Below are 11,487 nucleotides of genomic sequence, written 5' to 3' on the forward strand. Positions count from 1 at the left end.
CTGGCTTTAAGTCGATTCGATAACAAATGACGAAAACGGACGGATTTCACAGGTTTTTACTACATATGAACACTTTTCACATTCTCCCGTGCAACTCGGCTGCTAGTCCTCCTTTCATGCAGAATCTTAAGGTCCTAGCTCATGTCCAAGGCACCAAAGCCAGCTAAAAAGTCAATAATCGATACCTAAAACTTGAATTGTACTGCTTCTTACTGGCTATTACATCATCTTAGAAGCTTCATCTGTGGTTTACTATGGTGCTTTTAGTGTGTCCACAAACCGCAGCACGCGACATAGATTTGCAGACGATAAGTACAACCGTTTCTGAGATATGAGCGGCCAATGTGACGATCTGGCTTTAAGTCGATTCGATAACAAATGACGAAACGGACGGATTTCTCAGGTTTTTACTACATATGAACACTTTTCACAATCTTCCGTGCAATTCGGCTGCTAGTCCTCCTTTCATGCAGAATCTTAAGGTCCTAGATCATGTCCAAGGCTCCAAAGCCAGCTAAAAAGTCAATAATCGATACCTAAAACTGGTACTATTTCTTACTGGCAATTACATCATCTTAGAAGCTTCATCTGTGTTCTACTATGGTGCTTTTAGTCTCTCCGAATACCGCAGCACGCGACATAGCTTTCAGACGATAAGTACAACCGTTTCAGAGAGAAGAGCGGCCAATGTGACGATCTGGCTTTAGGTCGATTCGATAACAAATGATGGAAGCGGACGGATTTCTCAGGTTTTTACTACATATGAACACTTTTCACATTCTCCCATCCAACTCGGCTGCTAGTCCTCCTTTCACGCAGAATCTTAAGGTCCTAGCTCATGTCCAAGGCACCAAAGCCAGCTAAAAAGTCAATAATCGATACCTAAAACTGGTCATGTACTAACCTTACTGGCTATTACATCATCTTTGAAGCTTCATCTGTGTTCTACTATGGTGCTTTTAGTGTCTTCGCATACCCCAGCACGCGACGTAGCTTTCAGACGATAAGTACAACCGTTTCAGAGAGAGGAGCGGCCAATGTGACGATCTGGCTTTAAGTCGATTCAATAACAAATGACGAAAACGTACGGATTTCTCAGGTTTTTACTACATATGAACACTTTTCACATCCTCCTGTGCAACTCGGCTGCTAGTCCTCCGTTCATGCAGAATCTTAGGGTCCTAGCTCATGTCCAAGGCACCAAAGCCAGCTAAAAAGTCAATAATCGATACCTAAAACTGGTATTGTACTAATTCTTACTGGCTATTACATCATCTTATAAGCTTCATCTGTGTTTTACTATGGTGCATTTAGTGTCTCCGCATACCGCAGCACGCGACATAGCTTTCAGACGATAAGTACAACCGTTTCAGAGAGAAGAGCGGCCAATGTGACGATCTGGCTTTAAGTCGATTCGACAACAAATGACGAAAACGGACGGATTTCTCAGGTTTTTACTACATGTGAACACTTTTCACATTTTCCCATGCAACTCGGCTGCTAGTCCTCCTTTCATGCAGAATCTTATGGTCCTAGCTCATGTCCAAGGCACCAAAGCCGGCTAAAAAGTCAATAATCGATACCTAAAACTTGAGTTGTACTACTTCTTACTAGCTATTACATCTACTTAGAAGTTTCGTCTGTGTTCTACAATGGTGCTTTTAGTGTCTCCACATACCGCAGCACGCGACATAGCTTTGCAGACGATAAGTACAACCGTTTCAGAGAGAAGAGCGGCTAATGTGACGATCTGGCTTTCAGTCGATTCGATAACAAATGACGAAAACGGACGGATTTCTCAGGTTTTTACTACATATGAACACTTTTCGCATTCTCCCTTGCTACTCGGCTGCTAGTCCTCCTTTCATGCAGAATCTTAAGGTCCTAGCTCATGTCCAAGGCACCAAAGAATGGTAAAAAGTCAATAATCGATATCTAAAATTTCACTTGCACTACTTCTTACTGGCTATTACATCAACTTAGAAGCTTCATCTGTGTTTTACTATGGTGCTTTTAGTGCCTCCACATACCGCAGCACGCGACATAGCTTTGCAGACGATAAGTACAACCGTTTCAGAGAGATGAGCGGCCAATGTGACGATCTGGCATTAAGTCGATTCGATAACAAATGACGAAAACGGACGGATTTCTCAGGTTTTTACTACATATGAATACTTTTCGCCTTCTCCCGTGCAACTTGGCTGCTAGTCCTCCTTTCATGCATAATCTTAAGGTCTTAGCTCACGTCCAATGCACCAAAGCCAGCTAAAAAGTCAATAATTGATACCTAAAACTTGGATTGTACTACTTCTTACTGGCTATTACATCAACTTAGAAGCTTCATCTGTGTTCTACTATGGTGCTATTAGTGTCTCCGCATAACGCAGCTCGCGACATAGCTTTGCAGGCAATAAGTACAACCGTTTCAGAGCGAAGAGCGGCCAATGTGACGATCTGGCTTTAAGTCGATTCGATAACAAATGACGAAAACGGACGGATTTCTCATGTTTTTACTACATATGAACACTTTTCACATTCTCCCTTGCAACTCGGCTGCTAGTCCTCCTTTCATGCAGAATCTTAAGGTCCTAGCTCATGTCCAAGGCACCAAAGCCAGCTAAAAAGTCAATAATCGACACTTAAAACTTGAATTGTACTACTTCTTACTGGTTATTACATCAACTTAGAAGCTTCATCTGTGTTTTAGTATGGTGCTTTTAGTGCCTCCACATACCGCAGCACGCGACATAGCTTTGCAGACGATAAGTACAACCGTTTCAGAGAGAAGAGCGGCCAATGTGACGATCTGGCTTTAAGTCGATTCGATAACAAATGACGAAAACGGACGGATTTCTCAGGTTTTTACTACATATGAACACTTTTCACATTCTCCCTTGCAACTCGGCTGCTAGTCCTCCTTTCATGCAGAATCTTATGGTCCTAGCTCATGTCCAAGGCACCAAAGCCAGCTAAAAAGTCAATAATCGATACCTAGTACTTGAGATGTACGACTTCTTACTGGCTATTACATCAACTTAGAAGCTTCATCTGTGTTCTACTATGGTGCTCTTAGTGCCTCCACATACCGCAGCACGCGACATAGCTTTGCAGACGATAAGTACAACCGTTTCAGAGAGAAGAGCGGCCAATGTGACGATCTGGCTTTAAGTCGATTCGATAACAAATGACGAAAACGGACGGATTTCTCAGGTTTTTACTACATATGAACACTTTTCACCTTCTCCCGTGCAACTTGGCTGCTAGTCCTCCTTTCATGCAGAATCTTAAGGTCTTAGCTCACGTCCAATGCACCAAAGCCAGCTAAAAAGTCAAAAATCGATACCTAAAACTTGGATTGTACTACTTCTTACTGGCTATCACATCAACTTAGAAGCTTCATCTGTGTTCTACTATGGTGCTATTAGTGTCTCCGCATAACGTAGCACGCGACATAGCTTTGCAGGCGATAAGTACAACCGTTTCAGAGCGAAGAGCGGCCAATGTGACGATCTGGATTTAAGTCGATTCGATAACAAATGACGAAAACGGACAGATGTCCAGGTTTTTACTACATATGAACACTTTTCACATCCTCCTGTGCAACTCGGCTGCTAGTCCTCCTTTCATGCAGAATCTTAAAGTCCTAGCTCATGTCCAAGGCACCAAATCCAGCTAAAAAGTCAATAATCGATACCTAAATCTGGTATTGTACTAATTCTTACTGGCTATTACATCATCGTAGAAGCTTCATCTGTGTTCTACTATGGTGCTTTTAGTGTCTCCGCATACCGCAGCACGCGACATAGCTTTGCAGACGATAAGTACAACCGTTTCAGAGAGAAGAGCGGCCAATGTGACGATCTGGCTTTAAGTCGATTCGATAACAAATGACGAAAACGGACGGATTTCTCAGGTTTTTACTACATATGAACACTTTTCACATTCTCCCTTGCAACTCGGCTGCTAGTCCTCCTTTCATGCAGAATCTTATGGTCCTAGCTCATGTCCAAGGCACCAAAGCCAGCTAAAAAGTCAATAATCGTCACTTAAAACTTGAATTGTACTACTTCTTACTGGCTATTACATCATCTTAGAAGCTTCATCTGTGTTCTACTATGGTGCTTTTAGAGTCTCCACACACCGCAACACGCGACATAGCTTTGCAGACGATATGTACAACCGATTCAGACAGAAGAGCGGCCAATGTGACGACCTGGCTTTAAGTCGATTCGATAACAAATGACGGAAACGGACGGATTTCTCAGGTTTTTAGTACATATGAACACTTTTCACATTCTCCCGTGCAACTCGGATGCTTTTCCTCCTTTCATGCAGAATCTTAAGGTCCTAGCTCATGTCCAAGGCACCAAAGCCAGCTAAAAAGTCAATAATCGATACCTAGTACTTGAGATGTACGACTTCTTACCGGCTATTACATCAACTTAGAAGCTTCATCTGTGTTCTACTATGGTGCTCTTAGTGCCTCCACATACCGCAGCACGCGACATAGCTTTGCAGACGATAAGTACAACCGTTTCAGAGAGAAGAGCGGCCAATGTGACGATCTGGCTTTAAGTCGATTCGATAACAAATGACGAAAACGGACGGATTTCTCAGGTTTTTACTACATATGAACACTTTTCACCTTCTCCCGTGCAACTTGGCTGCTAGTCCTCCTTTCATGCAGAATCTTAAGGTCTTAGCTCACGTCCAATGCACCAAAGCCAGCTAAAAAGTCAAAAATCGATACCTAAAACTTGGATTGTACTACTTCTTACTGGCTATCACATCAACTTAGAAGCTTCATCTGTGTTCTACTATGGTGCTATTAGTGTCTCCGCATAACGTAGCACGCGACATAGCTTTGCAGGCGATAAGTACAACCGTTTCAGAGCGAAGAGCGGCCAATGTGACGATCTGGCTTTAAGTCGATTCGATAACAAATGACGAAAACGGACGGATGTCCAGGTTTTTACTACATATGAACACTTTTCACATCCTCCTGTGCAACTCGGCTGCTAGTCCTCCTTTCATGCAGAATCTTAAGGTCCTAGCTCATGTCCAAGGCACCAAATCCAGCTAAAAAGTCAATAATCGATACCTAAATCTGGTATTGTACTAATTCTTACTGGCTATTACATCATCTTGGAAGCTTCATCTATGTTCTACTATGGTGCTTTTCGAGTCTCCACATACCGCAACACGCGACATACCTTTGCAGACGATAAGTACAACCGTTTCAGAGAGAAGAGCGGCCAATGTGACGACCTGGCTTGCAGTCGATTCGATAACAAATGACGAAAACGGACGGATTTCTCAGGTTTTTACTACACATGAACACTTTTCACATCCTCCCGTGCAACTCGGCTGCTAGTCCTCCATTCATGCAGAACCTTAAGGTCCTAGCTCATGTCCAAGGCACCAAAGCCAGCTAAAAAGTCAATAATCGATACCTAAAACTCGAATTGTACTACTTCTTACTGGCTATTACATCAACTTAGAAGCTTCATCTGTGTTCTACTATGGTGCTTTTAGTGTCTCCACAAACCGCAGCACTCGACATAGCTTTGCAGACGATATGTACAACCGTTTCAGAGAGAAGAGCGGACAATGTGACGACCTGGCTTTAAATCGATTCCGTAACAAATGAATAAAACGGACGGATTTCTCAGGGTTTTACTACATATGAACACTTTTCACATTCTCCCGTGCAATTCGGCTGCTAGTACTCCTTTCATGCAGAATCTTAAGGTCCTAGCTCATGTCCAAGGCACCAAAGCCAGCTAAAAAGTCAATAACCGATACGTAAAACTGGTATTGTACTAATTCTTACTGGCTATTACATCATCGTAGAAGCTTCATCTGTGTTCTACTATGGTGCTTTTAGTGTCTCCGCATACCGCAGCACGCGACATAGCTTTCAGACGATAAGTACAACCGTTTCAGAGAGAAGAGCGGCCAATGCGACGATCTGGCTTTAAGTCGATTCGATAACAAATGACGAAAACGGACGGATTTCTCAGGTTTTTAATACACATGAACACGTTTCACATTCTCCCGTGCAACTCGGCTGCTAGTCCTCCTTTTATGCAGAATCTTATGGTCCTAGCTCATGTCCAAGGCACCAAAGCCAGCTAAAAAGTCAATAATCGATACCTAGAACTTGAGATGTACTACTTCTTACTGGCTATTACATCAACTTAGAAGCTTCATCTGTGTTCTACTATGGTGCTTTTAGTGTCTCCGCATACTGCAGCACGCGACATAGCTTTCAGACGATAAGTACAACCGTTCCAGAGAGAAGAGTGGCCAATGTGACGATCTGGCTTTAAGTCCATTCGATAACAAATGACGAAAACGGACGGATTTCTGAGGTTTTTACTACATATGAACACTTTTCACATTCTCGCGTGCAACTCGGCTGCTAGACCGCGTTTCATGCAGAATCTTATGGTCCTAGCTCATGTCATAGGCACCAAAGCCAGCTAAAAAGTCAATAATCGATACCTAGAACTTCAGATGTACTACTTCTTACTGGCTATTACATCAACTTAGAAGCTTCAGCTGTGTTCTGCTATGGTGCTTTTAGTGTCTCCGCATTCCGCAGCACGCGACATAGCTTTCAGACGATAAGTACAACCGTTTCAGAGAGAAGAGCGGCCAATGTGACGATCTGGCTTTAAGTCGATTCGATAACAAATGACGAAAACGGTCGGATTTCTCAGGTTTTTACTACATATGAACACTTTTCACATTCTCGCGTGCAACTCGGCTGCTAGTCCGCGTTTCATGCAGTATCTTATGGTCCTAGCTCATGTCCAAGGCACCAAAGCCAGCTAAAAAGTCAATAATCGATACCTAGAACTTCAGATGTACTACTTCTTACTGGCTATTACATCAACTTAGAAGCTTCAGCTGTGTTCTACTATGGTGCTTTTAGAGTCTCCACAAACCGCAGCACGCGACATAGCTTTGCAGACGATAAGTACAACCGTTTCAGAGAGAAGAGCGGCCAATGTGACAATCTGGCTTTAAGTCGATTCCATACCAAATGACGAATACAGACGGATTTCTCAGGTTTTTACAACATATGAACACTTTTAACAATCTCGCGTGCAATTCGGCTGCTAGTCCTCCTTTCATGCAGAATCTTAAGGTCCTAGCTCATGTCCAAGGCACCAAATCCAGCTGAAAAGTCAATAATCGATACCTAAATCTGGTATTGTACTAATTCTTACTGGCTATTACATCATCTTAGAAGCTTCATCTGTGTTCTACTATGGTGCTTTTAGTGTCTCCACAAACCGCAGCACGCGACATAGCTTTGCAGACGATAAGTACAACCGTTTCAGAGAGAAGAGCGGCCAATGTGACAATCTGGCTTTAAGTCGATTCCATACCAAATGACGAATACAGACGGATTTCTCAGGTTTTTACAACATATGAACACTTTTCACAATCTCGCGTGCAATTCGGCTGCTAGTCCTCCTTTCATGCAGAATCTTAAGGTCCTAGCTCATGTCCAAGGCACCAAATCCAGCTGAAAATTAAATAATCGATACCTAAATCTGGTATTGTACTAATTCTTACTGGCTATTACACCATCTTAGAAGCTTCATCTGTGTTCTACTATGGTGCTTTTAGTGTCTCCACAAACCGCAGCACGCGACATAGCTTTGCAGACGATAAGTACAACCGTTTCAGAGAGGAGAGCGGCCAATGGACGATCTGGCATTAAGTCGGTTCCATACCAAATGACGAATACAGACGGATTTCTCTGGTTTTTACTACATATGAACACTTTTCACAATCTTGCGTGCAATTCGGCTGCTAGTCCTCCTTTCATGCAGAATCTTAAGGTCCTAGCTCATGTCCAAGGCACCAAATCCAGCTAAAATGTCAATAATCGATACCTAAAACTGGTATTGTACTAATTCTTACTGGCTATTACATCATCTTGGAAGCATCATCTATGTTCTACTAAGGTGCTTTTAGTGACTCCGCATACTGGAGCACGCGACATAGCTTTCAGACGACAAGTACAACCGTTTCAGCGAGAAGAGCGGCCAATGTGACGATCTGGCTTTAAGTCGATTCGATAACAAATGATGAAAACGGACGGATTTCTCAGGTTTTTACTACATATGAACACTTTTCACATTCTCCCGTGCAACTCGGCTGCTAGTCCTCCTTTCATGCAGAATCTTATGGTGCTAGCTCATGTCCAAGGCACCAAAGCCAGCTAAAAAGTCAATAATCGATACCTAGAACTTGAGTTGTACTACTTCTTACTGGCTATTATATCAACTTACAAGCATCATCTGTGTTCTACTATGGTGCTTTTAGAGTCTCCACATACCGCAACACGTGACATAGCTTTGCAGACGATATGTACAACCGTTTCAGAGAGAAGAGCGGCCAATGTGACGACCTGGCTTTAAGTCGATTCGATAACAAATGACGAAAACGGACGGATTTCTCAGGTTTTTACTACATATTAACACTTTTCACATCCTCCCGTGCAACTCTTCTGCTAGTCCTCCTTTCAAGCAGAATCTTAAGGTCCTAGCTCATGTCCAAGGCACCAAAGCCTGCTAAAAAGTCAATAATCGATACCTAAAACTGGTATTGTACTAATTCTTACTGGCTATTTCATCATCTTAGAAGCTTCATCTGTGTCCTACTATGGTGCTTTTAGTGTCTCCGCATACCGCAGCACTCGACATAACTTTCAGACGATATGTACAACCGTTTCAGAGAGAAGAGCGGACAATGTGACGACCTGGCTTTAAATCGATTCAGTAACAAATGAAGAAAACGGACGGATCTCTCAGGTTTTTACTACATATGAACATTTTTCACATTCTCCCGTGCAATTCGGCTGCTAGTCCTCCTTTCATGCAGAATCTTATGGTCCTAGCTCATGTCCAAGGCACCAAATCCAGCTGAAAATTCAATAATCGATACCTAAATCTGATATTGTACTAATTCTTACTGGCTATTACATCAACTTAGAAGCCTCATCTGTGTTCTACTATGGTGCTTTTAGTGTCTCCGCATACCGCAGCACGCGACATAGTTTTGCAATCGATAAGTACAACCGTTTCAGAGAGAAGAGCGGCCAATGTGACGATCTGGCTTTAAGTCGATTCGATAACAAATGACGAAAACGGACGGATTTCTCCGGATTTTACTACATATGAACACTTTTCACATTCTCCCGTGCAACTCGGCTGCTAGTCCTCCTTTCATGCAGAATCTTATGGTGCTAGCTCATGTCCAAGGCACCAAAGCCAGCTAAAAAGTCAATAATCGATACCTAGAACTTGAGTTGTACTAGTTCTTACTGGCTATTACATCAACTTACAAGCATCATCTGTGTTCTACTATGGTGCTTTTAGAGTCTCCACATACCGCAACACGTGACATAGCTTTGCAGACGATATGTACAACCGTTTCAGAGAGAAGAGCGGCCAATGTGACGACCTGGCTTTAAGTCGATTCGATAACAAATGACGAAAACGGACGGATTTCTCAGGTTTTTACTACATATGAACACTTTTCACATTCTCCCGTGCAACTCGGCTGCTAGTCCTCCTTTCATGCAGAATCTTAAGGTCCTAGCTCATGTCCAAGGCACCAAAGCCTGCTAAAAAGTCAATAATCGATACCTAAAACTGGTATTGTACTAATTCTTACTGGCTATTTCATCATCTTAGAAGCTTCATCTGTGTCCTACTATGGTGCTTTTAGTGTCCCCGCATACCGCAGCACGCGACATAGCTTTCAGCCGATAAGTACAACCGTTTCAGAGAGGAGAGCGGCCAATGTGACGATCTGGCTTTAAGTCGATTCGATAACAAATGACGAAAACGGACGGATTTCTCAGGATTTTACTACATATGAACACTTTTCACATTCTCCCGTGCAACTCGGCTGCTAGTCCTCCTTTCTTGCAGAATCTTATGGTCCTAGCTATGTCCAAAGCACCAAAGCCAGCTAAAAAGTCAATAATCGATACCTAAAACTTGAGTTGTACTACTTCTTACTGGCTATTACATCAACTTAGAAGCTTCATCTGTGTTCTACTATGGTGCTTTTAGTGTCTCCACATACCGCAGCACGCGACATAGCTTTGCAGACAATAAGTACAACCGTTTCAGAGAGTTGAGTTGCCAATGTGACGATCCGGCTTTAAGTCGATTCGATAACAAATGACGAAAATGGGCGGATTTCTCAGGTTTTTACTACACATGAACACTTTTCACATCCTCCCGGGCAACTCGGCTGCTAGTCCTCCTTTCATGCAGAATCTTAAGGTCGTAGCTCATGTCCAAGGCACCAAAGCCAGCTAAAAAGTCAATAATCGATACTTAAAACTTGAATTGTACTACTTCTTACTGGCTATTACATCATCTTAGAATCTTCATCTGTGTTCTACTATAGTGCTTTTAGTGTCTCCGCATACCGCAGCACGCGACATAGCTTTGCAGACGATAAGTACAACCGTTTCAGAGAGAAGAGCGACCAATGTGACGACCTGGCTTTAAGTCGATTCCGTAACAAATGACGAAAACGGAGGGATTTCTCAGGTTTTTACTACATATGAACACTTTTCACATCCTCCCATGTAACTCGGCTGCTAGTCCTCCTTTCATGCAGAATCTTATGGTCCTAGCTCATGTCCATGGCACCAAAGCCAGCTAAAAAGTCAATAATCGATACCTAGAACTTGAGTTGTACTACTTCTTACTGGCTATTACATCAACTTACAAGCATTATCTGTGTTCTACTATGGTGCTTTTAGAGTCTCCACATACCGCAAACACGCGACATAGCTTTGCAGACGATATGTACAACCGTTTCAGAGAGAAGAGCGGCCAATGTGACGACCTGGCTTTAAGTCTATTCGATAACAAATGACGAAAACGGACGGATTTCTCAGGTTTTTACTACATATGAACACTTTTCACATCCTCCCGTGTAACTCGGCTGCTAGTCCTCCTTTCATGCAGAATCTTAAGGTCCTACCTCATGTCCAAGGCACCAAAGCCTGCTAAAAAGTCAATAATCGATACTTAATACTGGTATTGTACTAATTCTTACTGGCTATTTCATCATCTTAGAAGCTTCATCTGTGTCCTACTATGGTGCGTTTAGTGTCTCCGCATACCGCAGCACGCGACATAGCTTTCAGACGATAAGTACAACCGTTTCAGAGAGAAGAGTGGCAATTGTGACGATCTGGCTTTAAGTCGATTCGATAACAAATGACGAAAACGGACGGATTTCTCAGGTTTTTACTACATATGAACACTTTTCACATCCTCCCGTGAAACTCGGCTGCTAGTCCTCCTCTCATGCAGAATCTTAAGGTCCTAGCTCATGTCCAAGGCACCAAAGCCAGCTAAAAAGTCAATAATCGATACCTAGAACTTGAGATGTACTACTTCTTACTGGCTATTACATCAACTTAGAAGCTTCATC

This window comes from Schistocerca gregaria, unplaced genomic scaffold (genome assembly GCF_023897955.1).
Source record: "Schistocerca gregaria isolate iqSchGreg1 unplaced genomic scaffold, iqSchGreg1.2 ptg000199l, whole genome shotgun sequence".
Lineage (NCBI taxonomy): Eukaryota > Metazoa > Arthropoda > Insecta > Orthoptera > Acrididae > Schistocerca > Schistocerca gregaria.